We start from the raw sequence: 20,692 nt of genomic DNA on the forward strand, positions 1-20,692 counted from the left end.
GCTTTTCCACTAAACAAACTTGCTCATATTCCATTAGCTCTCCTTATCATCACAACTTCTTTGTCTAAATATAACAAGGAAACAAATGTCTGCAGTTTCATTTCAGTTCTTCACTATTATAGACAACAGTGGGGGAAAAATATTGGAGTCAGGATGAATTTGACCTATATGCAACATTCTTAGGCAACAAAATACTACAAGATTATTTGTTGTCTGCTGACAACGAAGCTCTGGAAGGGTTAAAAAACTCAACCAAAGAAAACAACCACAGAACCAAACAAAAAAAACAGCCAAGGAACAAAAAAAAAAAAAAAAGAAAACAAAACAAAAACCCAAACAATCCAGAAGCCTGAGTTGCCAGTTTTCTTTGAGAATTCAAAGAGGGCAGCTAATTTGTAAGAAAACTATGAGAGGGCAAATGCAAACCTTGCCTAAAAAAGCTAGGACTGAGCAAAATATGGGAAATTATGGAGTTACAGGCAATCTAGTTCAATTTCAACTTCTGGAAAAATAGCAAATAATTAAGCTTTGTACCTAAAATGTATCAAGATGATGAATTGGACCCAACATGGAAGTGTCAAAAACAGTCATGCAAAAACTCCCCAAGTCCTCTTTTGGCAACGTAAAGGGTCTTATGGAGAGAAGAAAACCATACGCTAACTCTGAAAGCCACTTGACACAAACTTCCATTATTTTTCCCATGCAAATTTTGTAAGAAAATACTCTAAGCGAAGTAATACTCTCATCTATGAGAATAATGCTTAAGTTATGAGAAAACTGACCAAGCTGTAACTGTCAATTATCTCTCCAAATGAGAAATATGTATTAACAGGCTGTATTGGGATGTGTCCTCTATCCAATATTTTTCATTAGTTTCATTAACAATTGGATGGTAGAATGCAGCATAAACTGACAGATTAATTAAGAATGAAGGGACAGAAAGCACATCAGAGGAAAAGATTAAATTCAAAATTAAATTGACACAGTGAAGAAAGGTCCTATTAAGAAGATCCCATAAGACAGGAATATTAATCACCACCCATACAAATACAAGATGAGGAAAAATGAGGTAGGTTGAATTTTTAGGGCAAAAACTATAAATGTTGGAATAGTTCACAAGCTGAACATGTAATTAGCACATTAAATGAAAGAATGATAGTATTTCAGACAATGTCAAAGATGAAAGGTTAAACGACAGTCAAGAAAAAAAAAATTCCTGTTGTTAGTTGCTAAGAAAGAGTATTTTGCCCTTCTCTGAGGACAGACTATATTTGTAGGAATTCCTCATAGTGTAAGCACTTTTCCTTCTATTTCGGTTCCATCTCAGGGTCACTTAAGTCTCCTTGCTTCAAACTTGCATCAGAGATCACTAGAAACAGACTGTATTATGAGTTACATCTTGAATACATCTAGTTTTATAAATGCTTCCTACCCTACTATTAAGGCTATGTATTCATGCTCGAGATTCCCAAAATATGTTTACCTCCGTTTTCTCTTTGGCAGCCAGTCACTCAAAAACTATACAGCATCAATCAAAAAAATCCTTCATATTTACTTGTAAAGTTTTTGTGAAAAATGAGCCTGGTCTTGCACTGAAAGCAGAAAGAATTTGGAAAACATGATCTCCTTCACAGAATGTACGGAAGTTAACTTTCTCCCAACAATTATATTTAATTTAGGACTGTCACACTGAAATAGAATCATGAACTAAGATAAATTTGACAAGGAAGGTAAAAAAAAATTAAAAAAACAAAACCACAAAAAACTCCAACAAAAAACAAAACACCAAAATACTCCACCCACCTAAAATGTTTTTAATGTCTGCAAAAAGTTATTTCTTTTTGTATAATATTTCTGGTTTTTTAAGGGCTTGCCTCAGCAAGGAATTCTCACCTTTCTTCTGCATCTTAATAGGACATGCTTTCACCACAGCTGGGTACAAAAATCATACACAGGCATTCAACAGTGATACAGGTTTTGGAAAGTATAAAGTCTCAGCATGACAGCTCCAGCACCAGGAAACAAACAAACCAACCAACCAAAGAAACCCACAAGACATGAGAGTGACAGGTAATGTGGCTACAGCACACCAGGCTTGGAGACTTTTCCATTTCTCCAGTGTGTGTTACAGTACTCTGTGCAAGGAGCACCATGCTTGAACAATAAAAAAGGACATGACAGTAAGAACCAGGTATTATGTTTAAATTTAAACTGACAGCTGGTTTATTATTTAATAATAACTGGTTGGGAAGGATTTTTGTTGGTTTTTTTTTTTTTTTTTTTTTAGTACTTACTTGTAGATTTTCTGGGTCATATGTTGGTGACTATCTCTATACTTGCCCAAAAATTTTAATGTTGTAAATATAATTAACACCAAAGATAAAACATTTGGAAAGTAAAGTTTGCTTTGGGCTACCCAAGACCAAAATTTCAATGGTATTTCTTTCCAACACATAAAACCCTGAGATTTCAAAATATTGCTTCATATTCTGAATCTGAGGAGAGCTATGCAAGAAATAAATAAAATGCATTTTCACAGAAACTAATTAGTAAGAACCGGAGCTACACTGGTCTGAAGTTGCACCAGAACAGTGAGTGCAGAGGAAATCTGACAGAGAAACACACTGCAGCATATGAATAAATCAGCTACTCCTCATCAAGGCAGTGAATCCAACACAACTGAGAGTCAACTTGGCGTGTAAAGCCAGGTCTCAGAGGTATTTGATGATAAGTTTTCTAGAGAGCAACAACTCCCATCAGTTGTGTGATGTACAAACATCCCTGGGAAAATGATCAAATGAGTGAGTGAAAATTTATTTGCAAAAACAAACAAACAAAAATAAAAAACCCAAACAAACAAACCAAAATGCTAATTACTGAAAAATCTGTTACAGTTGGTAGGTATACATATCCTATCAACCTTTTCAAGGAAGCAGCACTACAGAAGTTCATAAAATTAAAATACAAGACAGCATGCATTTTGCTTTATCTAGACATTCATAATATACTTACTACAGTACACAGTTATTAGAATTTTTCTTGCTGACAGAATCTCTAAGAGAAGAACTATATTCATACATTTCTGCAGGACTAATTTCAATGCCTACAAAAAGGCTGAGGCTTCACCATGCTTGAGCACACCAGATGAAGTTTTAAGACCCTTCCAATGAAGCTCCATTGAATCCAAAACAGAAGCAAGAATAAACCCTCTCAGGCACTACAGAGTTCCTACTTAGACTTTGCAGTTTCTTTTTCAAGAATTTTTAACAACATCATGTGCTTTCTTTTTCCCCTTTCACTCCCCAACATTTGCCAGTATTTTTAAAGATGGGACCTTGAAACTATTCCTGGAGCTCTTGGCAATGAAGGCGGATGAACATCCTTTTGCACGGAAGAAACAAACACCCATTTTATTATAGCTTTTGCTTTCTGTATGGATGAGTTCTAAGTTTGGCAGAGTGGGCTTCTGATGAAGAGGTAGTTCAAATATGAATTACATTTGATCATTTCAAAAATAACTGTTAGGGAATCTGTCTCTTAGGCATTGATCCTAATTTTTCACTTCAACTCTTTTTAACTCATGTAGAGAGTGATCCAATGGTCCTTAATCGGAAATATACAAATCTGCCACTGATCTGATAATTTAAAAGGCACCCATCACTAAGTTCATTCAGCATAATTCATATAAATACAACAAAAATACAGTATTCTTGAAGCAATTTACATGCTTAAAGCTCAACCTCTGACACCTAGACAGCTCCTTCAATTTTTCTTTCTTTTTTCGGTTAGAACAATTTCAGTATTTTTATCCATGTTGTTACTATTTATTGAGCTATATTTAAAGGAACCTGAAGATGCTGTTATCTGTCAATCCAGGATTTAAATTTCCATTATATATGCTATAAGAAAGTTTCCAAAACTATCCCTCAAAACCTCCACATATCAAAGGTATGTTATCATACATACAGTACCAAAATTTAACTGCAAGAAAAGTGGCCACAAATGAACAGAGGAAATTGAGAAGAGGAGGCTTAGGGGAGTCTCATCAATCTGTATTAATACCTGACTTGGGTGGGGTTGAGGGAGTGTAACAACATCAGGTATCCTGTGAACTGCAGAACAAATTTCAGGTATATAGCAGAATGTTCAGAATATTCAGAATTTAAAATTGATATAACTGAAACCCACACTGTGTTTCAAAATTATTTTGATTCCACTCCTATGCTGGTTTTATGAAGGACTTGCCACTGTGAAGTGATTCTCATTAAAGAAAACTACTAAAATATTTTGGAAATCGATTAAAATGTATTTTGAATCCTGCTTTTAGACACTGGTTCATTTTACTAAATCACATTACTGTGCAGAAGACACAAGGAGTACATAAAGCATTTCCATTAAAGCTGGATACAGTAATTACAGGTATTCCAGCCATTTACAAGAATCCATTTGCAATTACATTTTCACCAGCAAATTCAGTAGATTTAAGGCAGACAGATGTTCCACAATGAAAATTATAAACATCCATGAATAGGATTCCTGTCAAAATATTTCTCTGAGCAGCTAGATCAGTTTAAATTAAAATGCCTAAAAGTATTCTCTTCAGATTAAATGAACAAAGTAAGAAGCATTCATTGAAAATATTTCATTTAGCTATTTTACATTTGTACTTTATACTCATTGTCTTATAGAAGAGCTAATATTGAACAGTTTTTGTTGACTAGAACATTGATTTGCAGCTAAATAAAATTACTACACAAAATCTATAATTTATTTTCTGTTACAACCTCCACTACATTTGTTCCTTTTTTTATTAAAAACATATGATGCTTCACATGTACTTAGGTTCTCAGCTTGCAAGCGTTATATTAGAATATGCTAAGTATTGCAATTTTCTCATTAGAAGAATGTTAATGACCACTGTCACTCTCCATTCCTATGCACACTGGAATCGTAGAATATCTGAGGTTGAAAGGGACCCATCACAATCATGAAGTCAAACTCCTTGATCCTACAGGACTACCTAAAACTAAACCATATGACTACCTCTGACAGGATTGAAGGCATGACCACTTCCCTGGGGACTCCACTCCAGTAACCTCTGGGTGAAGGGCTTTTACCTAATGTGCAACATGAACCTGCCTCAGCACTGTTTCATTCCATTTCCTCTTATCCTAAAAAAAATAGTATCCATACATCTTTCATGTATCTTCAACTAAAAGAATGAGTAAATAAAAAAGGGCAAATTACTTATTAATTCCATGAGTTCTAAAAGTCTAAGCATTATACATAAAGATACAAGAAAAAATATTGTCTTTTGAATTTGGATCAGCTGGAGGTTTCTGGGTTTTGGGTTTTTTTTAAAAAGAAAAAAACAAATCCCATCAGCATGGTGCACAAATGTCCCAAGGTATGCAAGAGATTCGCCCAACACCATGCTCATGATACACTGTTCTAATATTATGTTAGTGCAAAAATAAACCAACTACATTCTAACAAGGTGCAATTAATATATCCAAGAACCAGGTTTAATCTTTGAAGGATTAATATATGTAATTATTTCTACACGTTTCTTCAGAGCCTGGGTGGATGTCGGGAGAAGTACAGCAAGATGGCCACAACATCAGATTGCAAGAACAGAACATGTTAGGCATTTACTCTTCCTCTGGTCAACAACTCAGGATTTCTATCTTAAAACACATAAATATCAGGAGATATTCTGTATTCAAACATTCTCAAAATACACACATATTGGCAAGTCAGGAGAGCAATTTGAATGATTATCTTCTGTTGAGAACAAGATATTTTTGTGATAAACTACTATAGCTCAGAATGCAATCAATGAAAATATCTAAATAGAAATCTAGTAAATAAAAGTGAATAATATTAAACCTTCTAAGATCATGGGGGAAAAATCATTCAAGTTTTATTTTAAATAAAGTCTCAAAAACCTGCTGCCTAGAGATTTATTTGAATTGACTGAATTCCCAGTAGATTGTTTTGCTGAAAAAAAATCTGCACATTCAGAATACCTGAAAGTAAGCTTATAATGGTAAAGAGAATGATGCATTGCAAAATAAAAGTACTTTCCTTTCCATTTATTGTTAATGAAAAATATATAGCTGTATTTGAAAGTGCATCCTTGCTAAATCAATTACATCCCTCTTCACTCGCACGGCACTTGAGTGATACAAGCAATAAAGCACATCTCCAAGTACAATACTGACTTAGAGAACAAACTGAAGAGCCAACTGTATTATCTCACAACTGTAACCACTCCAGACCAACTCAATAGCACTTACTCTCTTTATCCTAAAAGGTGTCACGGGAGTGTGGGCAAGATAAAAAAGATCCGGTTTATTTTAGCATCTTCACTGTTATTTGTCTGACCAACACAACCACTTACTCAATTTTGTTGAATTTTCAAGGCAATTTTGAAATCCCCTTCATGTCTGACCAGAAAGCTGTATCCAATTCTCCTCTCCATGTGCCACTGCCAAGTGTGGTCATGCAGCAGCCACAAATTACCATTCTGAGGGAAAAGCAACACCACCAGAATGGAAGAGCAGGAACAGATAAATATTACTCTCACACACAAAACCTCAGGCTTCATTTACCTTATTTTAAGAATAAAACTACAGAAATTGATGCAGTTTTCAATTTGATCCTTCCCTTCCTCTTCCTAATCCTCTTTCAAATAATCATTAATTCAAAGGTTCAGAATGACTGTGGCATCCTTCAGTGGCCAACAACCACAAAGCTGGCATGAAGCAGAACCAGCACAGCTGCTTCAAAGGCATCTCCCTGGATCAGTTTCCTTTAAAGTATATCTCTCTGTGTCTCCATCGCCATTTGCCAACAAAGTAGGCCAATTCCTGCAAAACAATACTCACTCCCTTCACAAACAGACACCATTTATTTAACTAAAAGAGCAACAAAAATTAAAAACAAATCATAGTCACTCAACACTATTCCTTCCCAGCGCAGCATTTGAACTCATAATGCAAGGATCATGCAGAGGACAGGAGGTGAAGAAGAGGATTTATAAATAGAAAAATTTATGGTTTAACCTGTAGAAGTAATTCTGTGCCCCAAATTTCCTTCTGTTGTCTAAGGCATGTAAAGTTCATTATAAACAAAATAATTTTTCTAAGGTAAATAGTATTACCTTCATTTCAGAAAGGACAGAACAAAAATCTTTTTTAAAGAAATTATTCTTTTCAACTTCACTGTATGGATATCTGTTTCCCCAGTACTCAGTTGAAAGTTTTAGTCAGTAGAAGATTCAGGTCTACAATATAAGCTGGAGGACAATTCAGCACGTACAGAGAACCTTCATGAACACCATTAATCTGGTTTGTCAGTTTTTACTGAATAATGTACAAAAATCTATCAAAAATTAAAACGCCTGATAAAAAGCTTTACACTCACTTAAGCCTCTCCCTCCCCATAACAGCTGCTACTTGGTAATAGCTCAGAAACACATAAAAAGATTCAATTAAACAAACAGAAATGTTGCTTCTGAAACTTTCAGCAGAAGTGTTTTGGGCTTTTATTTCCCTCTATCAAAACTGGCCAATATCATACATTATATGGAAAATATGAAAATCTAAAAAACCAAAATTTACTGAATATCCAATATTTGTCTGATACAAATTTAAAAATCTCAGTCATATTCCTGCTACTCATTTCCACAGGAACTTCATGGTAAATAAATCTTCAGAGCCACAGTAAGTACAAATGACATAAGGTACAAAGAAGAGAGATTTAAAACAAATCATGCAACTTTTAATACTATGAAAAAAGAAATGAATTTTACATTAGTCAAGAAGAAAAGTGGAAGAACAAAATTATTTTATTTTCCACTCTTGTACGATAAGCAGAATCTTAATTATGTACCTCTGGAGTAATTAATGTCACCTGGAATTTACAGAACCTGTGACAAAAATTACCAAACAAGAATTTGAAGAAAGATAAAATCAAGAAATTAGGGAGAATATGGGCTTAGAAATACTGCATTAATATTGACCTAATTAAAGATAAATTGAATAATGAAAATTCAAGGCTTCCCTGAAGAAAGATGCCATGAGTAGGTCAGGTAGCTATCTTTCCTGATTCTATACACTGTACATCAGACCTTGTGCATATCTTTGAAAATAAAAACATACACTGCAACCCCAAATGAGCCAGAAAACAGGAAATTCCAGAAGAAGGCAGTAGACAGCACTGGTTTTCCAGAAACTTCCTTCTCTACACCGTGGGACAGTCTATGCACTCAAGTCCAACGTCAACGTGCAGATGGTTGGGCTCAGGAAGCCCTGTGGGCCGTCTTTCCTCACACAGGGATTCTTGGACAGGACCTCTTCCTATGCCAGATCTCCTCTGAGTGAGGTGACAGCCCCAGCAGCCTCTTCAGTTACTGATTTTGCAAGCTGTAGATCCATACCATTATATCCTAAAGAAATCTTTTCTGACACGTGCCTTTCCAAATACCAGCTCCTCATGATTAAAAGGAGGCAAAATCATGCATTATCCAAATTAGCCACACCAAATTATATGCGACTCTCAATACATTTAGCTAAACAAGAGCTGTCAGGTAAGAGTTTTGATGAGGTTAATGCAGATGGAATTGTGATTACTACATGATCACTTTTCTATATTCTAAGTTAACAGCAACTGATCATAAAAAAATCCTGAAGATAAATTTCTGGAAATTAGAATTCCTACTTTATGCTAAACCTGAAATCTAAAGACAATTTTCATACATGATTTGTAAATGAGATTCTTCTTTTATTTTAATTAATTATTTCATCATAATCTTACTAATTTTACAAAGGTACAATGAGGACAAAAAACTATATTTACCTCGGAATCGAGGACCTTCTTGCAAAGCTGGCAGAAGACCATAGCCAGACCTGTCTTTTGCTACAAGTCCAACCATAATATGCTTGGAAATGGCATAAGAGCTCATTATTGCTGTGATTATAGGCTTAAAAACTATATTTACTTCTGATTTCAGTACAAAAAAAACCCTCAAAATAATTATTTGCTACAATCAGCTCTTCTGTTCATGGTCAGTAAGATGAATATCCAATTCAGTCCCATTTCATTTTTGACATGATTAAAATTTCATTCCCTGATAATGCCTATTTATTTTTAAATGAACTTGTGTCATACATAACAAATTTGACACACATGGAAATCTACCTTATGAAAACAGGAGGTGAAAAAGGTATTTAACTTTTAGCTGCTTTGTGCTAATGCATTAGATGGACATGTTTGCATCGCTACTCTGTGGGATTTGCTACAACTTGCAAAAGGGGATTACCCAACTGCTCATTCCAATTTATGTGAAAAGCACTCAGTTGCACACCAGTGTCCATCAGCATGATAAACCCTTGTCTCTGGCACATAGGAGGCCAATTCAAGATTGAAACTGACACAGAGAACTACTTTAATCAACTAATAATCACTCAACATTACCTCCAGGAAAATCCCTCTAGCTCCAGTATTTAGATTAAGTGTCAAAGCTCAATCTCAACGTTTTATGAAGAAGGCAGCCTCTCTTAAAACAAATCTCTGTTAAGTTGATAAGAGTTAATGTATCTGGCAGCTCCTCAGCAGATGGCCGGTTTAGGTGCAGAATGCTGATGACAATGGAGCTTTGCGCTACCAACAGAAATCATTAAGGAGAAAAAACTTTCAAATGAGTCTCTTCTGTAAATTATTAAAAGAAAATTATTCTTAGGATAAAATGTCTTAGCTTGACAATTAATTTACTTGGAGGAAGCACCTTTTGTTTGTTTGTGCTGGATTAAACACCTTTTGTTTGTTTTTTTACATACATGAAATACATTATTCACCTATGCATTAGATTATTTTTCATGACTCTATGCACACAGATAGCTAAAAATACACACTGTGAAACAAGAAGCAAGGTTGGATATTAGGGGGAAAAGTTTTTTATGGAAAGGGTGACAAAGTACTGGAATTGTCTGCCCGGGGAGGTGGAGTCACCATCCCTGGATGTGTTTAAAAAAAGATTGGATGCGGCACTTGGTGCCATGGTTTAGTTGAGATGTTGGGGCATGGGTTGGACTCAATGATCTTGAAGGTCTCTTCCAACCTAGAGATTTCTGTGATATGGTTTTTGCTAGATCGCAGCCAGGCTGAATACCAGACCAATCAGCAAAACATATGATTAATATAGTAATCTTTTACTTCAAGTTCATAAATACAAGCTTACAGCATCTATAGATATTAAAAAATGAAAAGGAAAAAGAACAGTGCAAATTGCCTTGTTTAAACAGAAAATAACCCCAATTCTTTGCTTTCTGATCTGCAAAGAAGCCTGTGGAGATGCCACCTTGAAGGGAACGAGAAGCCTAAATACTGCAGGGCGTAGGGCTAAACTCTACAGCTGACACCAGGCTTGTGGGTATCCACTGTAATTCCTCTATCGACATTTTCTGACTGCCTGACAATCCTGATCTTTGCCACAGGTAAAAATACTTGCTAACAATGGCACTGAAGGATTTTTTGTCTTGTAGGGCCTGACCTTAAAATAGCATTCTTATTACAGAGCCACACTCTGTCATTTGCCAATTAGAAGACATTTATTTATGAGAAAAAGCAAAGTTTCCAAGAGTGATAATAAACCACCCTTCTTAAAGTTAATACATTTTTTCTTCATTTTTCACAAGTTAGTAAAAACACATATTACGCTTACACATAAACAAAAGAAGCTGCTGTTCCTGCAGTCACTCGCTTTGTTCTGATTAAATTAAATTTCCAATGAGTTCACATTGTTCTGAGAATAAATTTTGGATATGCCAATACCTATCTGCCCCAATCTGTTGTTTTGTCTCAAGCAAGCTATAGACCTAAATTCTTATTCCAAAAATTTTATCATGACTGGCTGAAAAGATTTCCAATAGAGCTTTTCTCAGGAAAAGATTCATACCTCCTGCCAACACAGATAATCTGGCGTAACTGTTCATTTAGAGTCAACTAAATTAAATCTAGAGCATTTGCATGTTTTGTTAATTGATCTCACCTAAGAAAAGAATGTCACTGTGCCAGCAGAAATCCCATTACTGGAACATGTTGAAACAGCCTAACACTGTGGAGCTGCAAAATACCTATAGCAGAGATATTTCATAATGTCAAGACAAAATGTGCTCTGGCAGAAAAAACCCAAAAAATTCTGCTTGGCCTGTATTAAAGTCTGATGACTGACCTTCTCTTGGCCAGAACTTCTGCATGATTTCAGTCCCTGACGCTGTCCTCATTTGAGCTAAAATCGTGCTTGAGGACAGAGATATTTCTGGATTTTCCCACTGTATTTATTTCACTGACATCAAACTACTGCTGAGGAAATGATACCATGATTACAAACTTAGTAAAATCCAAAGCCGTATCTAAGAAAGGCAGTGATTCAACCAGAGAAGCAATATTCTGTCTTTAACAAGGCACAAGGGCTTACTGAAGGTAGCAGAAAACAGTACAGCTCACATGAGAAAAAGGACAAGTTATGAGCATTGTGGGAATCATTATTCCAAATTTACTCACTCTATGTGTATAAATTTCAGCAACAATGTGACATTAATGTAGTTATTTAAATTTAACACATTCATGTTCATTAAAGAAAAAAAAGTCACCACCACCAGACTCTGAGTTACACCCTGGGTAAGTAAATGTCAAGCAGCAGGAGAAATTTAAGTTACACAATATCACAGATGTGCTCTATAAGCAATTTTTTATTTTGCTTTGTACCAGGAAAAAAGCCTCTTGGGAAAGAACCAGTTGGTCCTTTTTATAGCAGAGATGATTTCTATATGCATAGCTCAAGGCACTCACTAGGAACCTATAAATAACTAAAACACAAAACAGGACCCACTGTCAATTTTTATCTTAAATATAACTAAATACCTTTATTTTTTAAAAACTTGCAACGCTGTTTCTGTAGATAAACTGCTTCAATAAATCATGCAGGATCCAAATACTTGAGCAAAGTACAGACTGCTTCCATGTCCTTTTATCACTGGAAGGTGACCAGGAGATTGTGCAAAAGACACAATCTGCTGGGTTGCCTTCTTAACAAATAGTCCTTGCAGCAGAGCTTTGCAAAGAGAGCAGTTTCAACAATTCCATGAGTTCTGTTATTCACACCTGGACATCAGTAACGTTGTCAAAATTATTTTCAGAGCATCCCCCTTAAAAAACCTCCTTGAGATCTTTAGGGTTTCCTTGCTAAATGCCTCTATGACTTTGCTGGAGGAAACAAAGTCTTTCTTTTTCCCAGTAACAATAGAAGTGCTGCTGAAGACATTTCTTTATATATAGTGACAGAGCATGCCAGAAAAAGGGGAAGAAAAACGGCACTATTAAACTCCTTCACCAAGTGTTACTTAAAAGCAGGAATTATACAAATGGAATATATCGGATCACTTATGTTCTGAAAAAATATATACTCTTTATAATGTATTTTCTTTGCACCATTACAACATTTACAGTTTTTATGTTAATATATATATAGAAAAAGTAAACCACAAAACCTTAAATACCATAAAGCTCAAAACAGATTTCTGCATATTTTCATCTGAGTAAGAAGAATTTTATCACTGTTACAAGTGCAGAATTTAGGAAACCACTTTCCTATCCCAGCATACTACTTTAAACTGAACTACAGTGAATAAAACCTTTAGGTATCTTTAGATATGTAAATACAGAAATACTTCAGCAAGTATTATTTTTAAATAAAAGATATTTTAAAAAAACTTTCTTCTACATGCTAATCTGCTGGTAGACCCTAGTCTACCCAAGATAACTCAAGTCCACTTGCCTACAAAAACAAAAGTCAATTGGAGGGATGCAAGAGTTTCAAAATAGAACAAGTATATAGCATGAATGATTACAACACCCTCAGACTCCAATAGTTTGAGGAGTTTAAAGACTGGAATACTGAGGTTTCCTTTAAAGACTGCTTCATTTTTATTTTTTTTTGAGGGGGGGGCGGGGGCTGGGTCGGTGGGCTTTGTTTTTATTTTAAAATAGTACTTCAAAGATTTCTTTCCTTTTAAATTCCCCAACCATATTTTACATCCATGTCAACTTTTATTTGGAGCTTCCTGCAGCAATTTCAGTTTATGTCCTAAACTCATGTTCTTTTCTTGGATAAGACAGCTAACATTTCTTCCCTATTAATTTTCTTCATGCCACTTATGATTTTATAGAGTTCTAAAATAAGCTCCCTTTTTCAGGATAAAGAGTTCCAGCAAATTTAGACCCTCCTTGGACAGAAGTCATTGCTTACCCTTGATCCTACTTGCTGCTCTTTATAGAGCCCACTCCAACTCTACTTCATGTTTTTTGAGAGATAGAGACTAGATTCGAATACTGAACACACAAACACATCATGGAATTCAGTGTCACCATGATCCTCTGCTTTCTACTTCTCTCTAAAAATTCCTAACCTTGTATTGGTTTTTTCAGAAAACAGTGCTGGGCAGTCAGATCCTAAATGACAAGACACTTTATAAGCTCTAGGGAATGAACCTTCTGGAAGAAAATTCAACAGCTTATCACTTTCTTATGGAGTAGCACAGGTAAAATACTGCCTTTTCTCACCCACATGAAAAACTTTGACATAATTTCATAAATTTAAATCATGATCTTCAAGACATACATTATTTCTTTTTATTGGCAGAGTTTCATGGAATAATGCAGTTAGTACACCTAAAGAACAGGTTTTGTACAAAGACACAAAGATAATACAAGAATATCCCAAAGATATTTTCTTGAAAAGTACAATGTTTAATGATTCCATGAGAAAACGAAAACATTTTTCTGCAAAAATTGAAGGGAGGTGGGGGGCATTTCCAGACAGACACTCAAAAAATGCACGCAGTTAAAATATATAGGGACTATGCATTGTAACATAAACATATTTCTCATTCACATCCCAATGACACTAAATAAATATGTAATATTCTGCCAGCATGAATGTAAGACTGAAAGGGTGCTGCTGCATAGCTGTCAGTAAAGAATTTCCATGCACTACTTGTGTCAGTGATATATAAATAATATATTACTGAAATACTAAAAATATTGCACTATAGCTTACTGTATCTGTAGAGTCTCAGCAGTGAAATTAGTACTATATAGTGGGATGTTTTCAGGAGAAGGATGAAGAATAGAAAAATGGAATAAGGATGAGAGCAGAGCAAGGTTTTAATTTGAAGAGCACCTCAAAACAATGGGCAGGAAATTAAGGGATCCCAAGATGGCACCAGGAATCCAAAAGTGCTATGCTCCTATAATCAATATAGACTCAGCTCTATGATATGGACAGTAAACCTCTTTCCTAAAATAAATTTTATTATTAGACTTTTCAAGCTATTCTCATCACTGCGATCCTTCACCAAATTTCCAGCATCATTCTCAATCATTCTCATAATTCTCCATTTTTAATGGAATTAAAATATTTACACTTAATAAATAAAGACAAAGAGAAAATGCTGTCACTTTTTATCTGATTTAATATTTAACATTTTTCCTCAATGTAGCACTGAAAAAGACAACAAAAATATGTTGAATAGGGTAAAAGGGAAAGTAGGTTATATTGTAATATCTAAAAGAATAGGGAAAAAAATAGATATACCATTCTGCTAGCTGCCCAAGCAAAAGGCAAGACTCAAGATGAAAAGGCCTGAATAACAACCATCTGATTCATTTCAAAAACATTTCTCTGCTATTTGACAGAATGTTAAAAATTATTAAAAGTCTACCTTGAGTTTTAGGTATAGACTTCTCAAGTATTTATCATATTTATAAATTTCAGAAATACTTCAGTAATTTCAGAAGATATTTTAGATATGAGAGAGAGAGAGAGAGAGACAGAGTGTGATAAAAATTTCTGGAATTGCTGTCAAAAGGTATCACATAGGCCAAGGCTTTGAGGAGGGTCCGTCCTTAGGAACTACTATTCTACAAGAAAACAAAAATATAATAGCTGAAAAAAATGAAAGCCAAAACTAAATAAAGGCTGTTTCTCTTCTGAAAATGTGGGAAACCTCAAAGGTCCTGTAGGAACATTTGCAAGACTGGATTTACAAAGCACAGGAAGGTATGGAATTTTACAATAAGATAGCAATAATAGTAATAATAAAAATTGAGCAGACAATTTTCAAGACAAGCAACCACAAGAGTACCTATATGGCTAAGCACATCTCACTGGGATATAAACATGAATCTTAGTCTCCTTACTCTCCAGAATGAGCCAAGAGTCAGAAGGTAGTATAAACTAGATTATAATTCTCCCCATTAATTCCTCTTCACTGTGACAGTATTTTTCTTCACAGGTTGACTATTGGAAAAAAAAAAAAAGGAAAGACACACCTATTGCTTCAAGTAAATGTCTGTTGGCTGAATTTCTAACTACAAATCAACATTTCAGACAGCTTGCCATTGTTTCCCTCTTAATTCTGTTCCATGACATTGAACATGAATTAATGGACATTTTCTCAAACACATTACCAAATAAGAGAAAAAATAATTTGCTTTGCCTTATTTTATTAAAAAGATGTAGTCTACAATTCTTATCTTCACACTAACTGCAGCTATGACATAGTCCTTAGTTTCTCTTCATTTTTCCAGAATCATATCTTATCGTAGCCAGATGTTTTTTTCTCCATATGCATTTCCCTTGCTACTGTGATGCATAAGGAAATTCCATCTAGCACCGAGGGGAAAAAGAAATCCCTGTTTTTCTCCACCACTCTTACTTAATGTTCTCCAGTTTCTTTTCATATTTCACCCTGCACTCATTTATTTTCCTTTGAGCTCTTTTTAATGGACTTGTATTTACTTACCTTAATTTCTTTCTACAGAAGTTAATTTTTTGGGTTAAAGATCAAGGCACTTCAGGCTTTATTATTAATTGCAAAATTTTGCCAGGGAAAAAAATTACATATCTACCCTAAAACAGCCATTTAAATAGCCCACATAATCAGTTTGCCCAAAGCATAACTTAATTAGCAATGGCTTGTCACTTTCACCATGGTTGCTCACTAAATTTGGGATTTGCCAAGAACACGGAGTTCAAAAACATCAGGTTCATCATCGGGCACATAAAATTAACTTTCTTAAACTTTTATAAAACTTACAACTAATAATCTGACATTTAATTATTTGTCTAAAAGCCCCAAATCAGAATAGAAGACAAAATTTATGAAGTGCTGCTCATGAACAACACTACACTACTAGGTTAGACATGATGCAGAGATCTAATTATGTGAATCTATACATGCCTATAAAAATAATCCAGTTTTGCCAATGTCTCTTAAAACAGCTAAATTGAAAATTTTAAGTACAGTAAATAACATAATGGAGATGAAAAGGGAAACGGTGATAGCAGGTCTAGGCACTCTCATAAACAATTGGAAGTGCTGTCATAAAATTTAATTACAGAAGGGAAAAAAAAACCCACAAGAAAAAAAGAAATCCAAACAAACCCCGAATATTTGCAAATGCCAGGAAAAGCTTTTCCTCCTCAAATGTCATGAAAGTCAAAGCCCATTTAATAAAGTCAATCAAAATGAAATTTGGGGATAACTAAAGGCGGTTATTTAATGAAATTACCAAGATATCACAGGAAGAATCCCAAAGGCATCTTGATGTAATGTATTCAAAAATTACTGAAATCTCAGCTGCCCAGAGATGGTGTTGGAGCAAGAAACAGCTGAAATATCAAAAGAGAGTAAATCCTTACCACAATGACCTTACTTCAAACCATAGTTTGAGAATACTCACAGCCTTCACTTTTCAGGGTGACCTTGAACAGACAATAACAGATTATTTGGGCAAAACTCTTCCATTTCCAAGGAACAGCTGGAGAAGGTACTTGGGTACACGTCATCTGTCAGTCTCCAGTTTACACCAGACTTCTAAAATTATCCTCCTGCACCAATGTGCCCCAGTGGAGCACATCCAGCAATAGGCTGCGGGCAGGTACGAGAGGATGCGTGGGAGCTGGGTGGCCATGGAAGTGGGGGCAGCTCACTGCAAACCTCCAACAGCATCCTCAGCCTCTCCACAGGCTGGCATGGCTCTCAAGAGGACACACTTCAGTGCCCTGGAAGAGAGAAGTTATCCTATATGGACATAACTGAACAGGTCTGTTCTTGTATTTCCAAGTTCTTATTGTGACTGGAAAAGAGAACCCAGTCTGACCCTGGGTGTCACTCAGCTGAGAGAGCCCAGCTCAGCTATAGCATTGTCAAGACCATCCTGTGGGCTGCCCTGGACACCTCTGAATCCCCATTTGGCACAATCAAGCTGCATGGTGAGAAAATCACATTCCACAAGGAAAAAAAACACCATAGCAGGTCTCTGCTTTTTTTTTTTCCTCTATTTAGAACTAAGTAAACAACAGTAAATCTGCCATGCAATCGTGGTTATATTTTCACACAAGCACAGGCAAGAAAAGACAGCAAGCAAATACCTAAGGCAACAGAATTTTGCAATGTAGTCACGTGCAAATAAGTTGTAATTTTTTCTGCTGAATTTATCAGTGATACAAATTCATATCTATATCACTAATTACTCTGACACTGCCTAAAACCAAGCCTTGGAACTTGAAACTTGAAGAATTCATCTTCATGTGGTAGGTTGAGAGATTTGCCATGCAGTTTAAGAATGCAATTTCTTTCCACTATTCTGAAACACTAATAGCTAAATCTGGGTATATTTGGTACAGGTCAAAAATTTTTTTTAAAAAATTAGCCTAAGAAGTAATTTTATTCCCCTCATTTTTTAGCACCAGCCTTCAAGTAACAGCAGCAGAGAAATGCAGATTGGCAGAGGCATGCAAGAGGCTTTAAAACTCACATTCCTATTTCCACCTGTTTCTACTATTTGGCAGCATTTATAAAATAAACAAGTTCATTTATAACACTTGCAGTAAGATCTCCTTTTTGTAGTTCAACTCAACTCCAGTACTTCAAATGTTTTCTAAGCAGTCAAGGTACAGAACAATAAATCCAACTGCATACAGCTTGATGACCATAGCCCCATGCAGAGGCACTTGAGGAATTATATTCTTCAGCCAGAGAAGGCAAGAGGTTACCACTTTGTGCAATATAACCACGGCCCATGGTACAGCCTGTGATAAATGATGCCATCCTTCTGTACCTCTAGGGGCAGGTGCTGGCCACTAAGTGCTTCCACACAAGTTGGTCTCCATCGCAGTCTAGATGCAGAGAGCTCACCAAAGCTATTGAAAGGAAATATTTGAAAAAAGGCCACTAAAAAAATAGTCTTTCTTTTTGTGATAGCTCCTTGACTTTTGGCAGAATATCATGGGTAAAATTCATAATTAGACTTGTCACTTAGATCTATTTCCAGAATTTGGTTTCTCAGGTTACTGGATGCCACTTGAGATCTCAGTAATTTTTTTCCACTTCTTAGGGAGGCTTAACACCTTTGGTGCAAGTCAACAGTAATGCTAAAGCACTTGTATTCCCTACATGTTGAAACCTAATGCACTTTGCTCTAATTATGAGGTCATTATTAGCATGCATAAAGGCATGTAATCGATTAGAAACAACATACTTCTCAATAAATAATGTACTTAGGAAGCATGACTTAGATGGCAACACAGTAACATACCATTTAAAACGTTATATAGTCCATGAATTATAGCATCTCTCAGACAAAACACAGGTGTTAAATAGTTAGTACTCAAGAAGGCAAACTATCTAAAGCAACAAACCCCAAGTATTTTGTGTAAGAAAATATTAATATATGTATAATTTATCCATCATAAGGAGCAACCACTCTCACATCTTCCTGGCTTTTGCTAAAGATGAAACCAAATTATTTCAGTCCTGTGATTGCATAACATCAGCAAATCAACACTTCCAAGTCAGTGATAACATGCAGACTCACTACAGAGGACCAAACCAGAGTGAATTTTTTCTTATCCTTATTCAGTGGGAAGATTAGGTTGTCTAGGATTTTCAGACCTCAAGTCCTCCCAGATTTTCTCTACATGCCTCCCTGCCTCCATTAAATGGAGAACAGCTCCAAGTCTTCACTCTATGCTGGGGGTCAAAGCCTGAGGCAACAATCTGAGGGCAATTTAGTTTCCTTATTCCCCAAATGTGACTCTCTTGAAAAGCACTTCAATCCCAGGCTTGCCAGTTAAGAGAAATCTTCCATTGCCATAATGATACAGGTGTCTGAACTGCACTGTGCTTCCATTTTCCTCTGTGCTACAATAAAATGCCATCTCTTTCCTGAACCTCCAAGGAGTTTTCTGAGGTCAGTCTGCTTGCTACTGGGTCATCTTCAGGATGAACACAGTTGAATTTAATCATACATATTTTTATAGCAAATGTTAATAATCTAATTACTGTGAAACACAAGTCAGGGCCAGATTCAAATTCTAAAATCTCCCTTATATGCCCTTCCCTCAGAACGAGCTACTGCAAGTTAATACTGCAAGCTAAAACATTCAGATTGGCAACCTTTACAACCTCATTTGCACTCACTTGTCACTGTAAACAAAATATATTTGAATGCCACAGTGAAGTTCATTAGAAATCAGCAAATGCATATTAAAAGCTCTTCTTCTAGATATAAAATTTCCTATTAATGAAACTCAGCATTAAAAGTCTTAACACCTAAGTCACAGAAACACGATTCCACTTGTAAATTTTAAGTATCACCAATAAAAATATTGCTTATCAAAGGAAGCATTTGTCGTTGCTGCCCTTCTTCTCATCCGTTTTATATTAGATTGCCTCAGCAAGATAAAAGCATCCTCATAACTTCTCTCAATGGAAAATGCAGCAACCAAGTCTGCATATGAGGTATGCAAGAACAAAAAAGGTATCTTAAAAAAAAAGCTCATATACATTACAACGAAGAAGCCTGGAAAACACAGGCCTTGCTTCAGATTCAAGAACTCAGCTGCCACTGGCAGTCAGGCTGCAGGTGAGGAAGTAGGTGGTGGGCCCTACAGCCTGCACCCTGAGTAGACAAGCATTGCCTACATAACACTTCCATAAAGGTTAATTCATCTCAGAAGAAGGGTTAATTCATCTCAGAAGAGCCACTATCAGTCTGATTCCAGTTTAAATACAAGACAGTTGATTTGGAGAGAAATTACCGCTGGCAGCAGCTTCAGGTAAATTCCTGCAGATTTAGACAGGGTGGGAAATAAAATCCCAGACTTTGTAGCAGCTCTGCCAAGATGAACTTTACAAATCAATAACAGCCCCTATCTATTAGCTAATAATAGCCAATAATACCTACCTACCTATTAGTTTGAGAGGGTCTATCTGAGCACAGAGCATCCTGCTGCTTCTATCCTAACCTATAATCACTGAAACCTGATGTATCAAAAGAAGAGAGGCAGATTTCTCTACATTCATCTTTCTTCACTGATGAATCATCTCAGCCTTTTGTTTTTAACTCTCTTCTTTCTTTTAAAAAAGCATAATTACCCCCCCCCCATTTACCTACGGTCAGCCAGTGTGCTGAGGAAGGGCTGCAAGTGACTGCAGCAGTTTCAGCAGCTCTCAGCTGACATTCAGGCAGTATCTATTCCCAGTACAAGGTCCATGTGCAGCCTCCCCAATACCAACCAGCAACCACCATTCCTAGATATTGGGGATTCCTAGATGCAAAA

General features: G+C 35.8%; 1 protein-coding gene across 6 annotated transcripts in view; it reads right to left on the reverse strand.

The window, feature by feature from the left end:
* Nucleotides 1–20,692, reverse strand: part of ZNF385D (zinc finger protein 385D) — a 410,794-nt gene that overhangs the window by 347,200 nt on the left and 42,902 nt on the right. The window contains exon 2 of one of the 6 annotated variants that reach the window (XM_064414298.1): nt 18,190–18,271. The exons of the other annotated variants lie outside the window; for them this stretch is intronic. The gene's annotated coding sequence lies outside the window, so the exon portion shown is untranslated. The remainder of the gene's footprint in view (nt 1–18,189; nt 18,272–20,692) is intronic. 6 annotated transcript variants of the gene reach the window in all.

Source organism: Passer domesticus, chromosome 1, assembly GCF_036417665.1.
Source record: "Passer domesticus isolate bPasDom1 chromosome 1, bPasDom1.hap1, whole genome shotgun sequence".
In the NCBI taxonomy this organism is placed as follows: Eukaryota; Metazoa; Chordata; class Aves; order Passeriformes; family Passeridae; genus Passer; species Passer domesticus.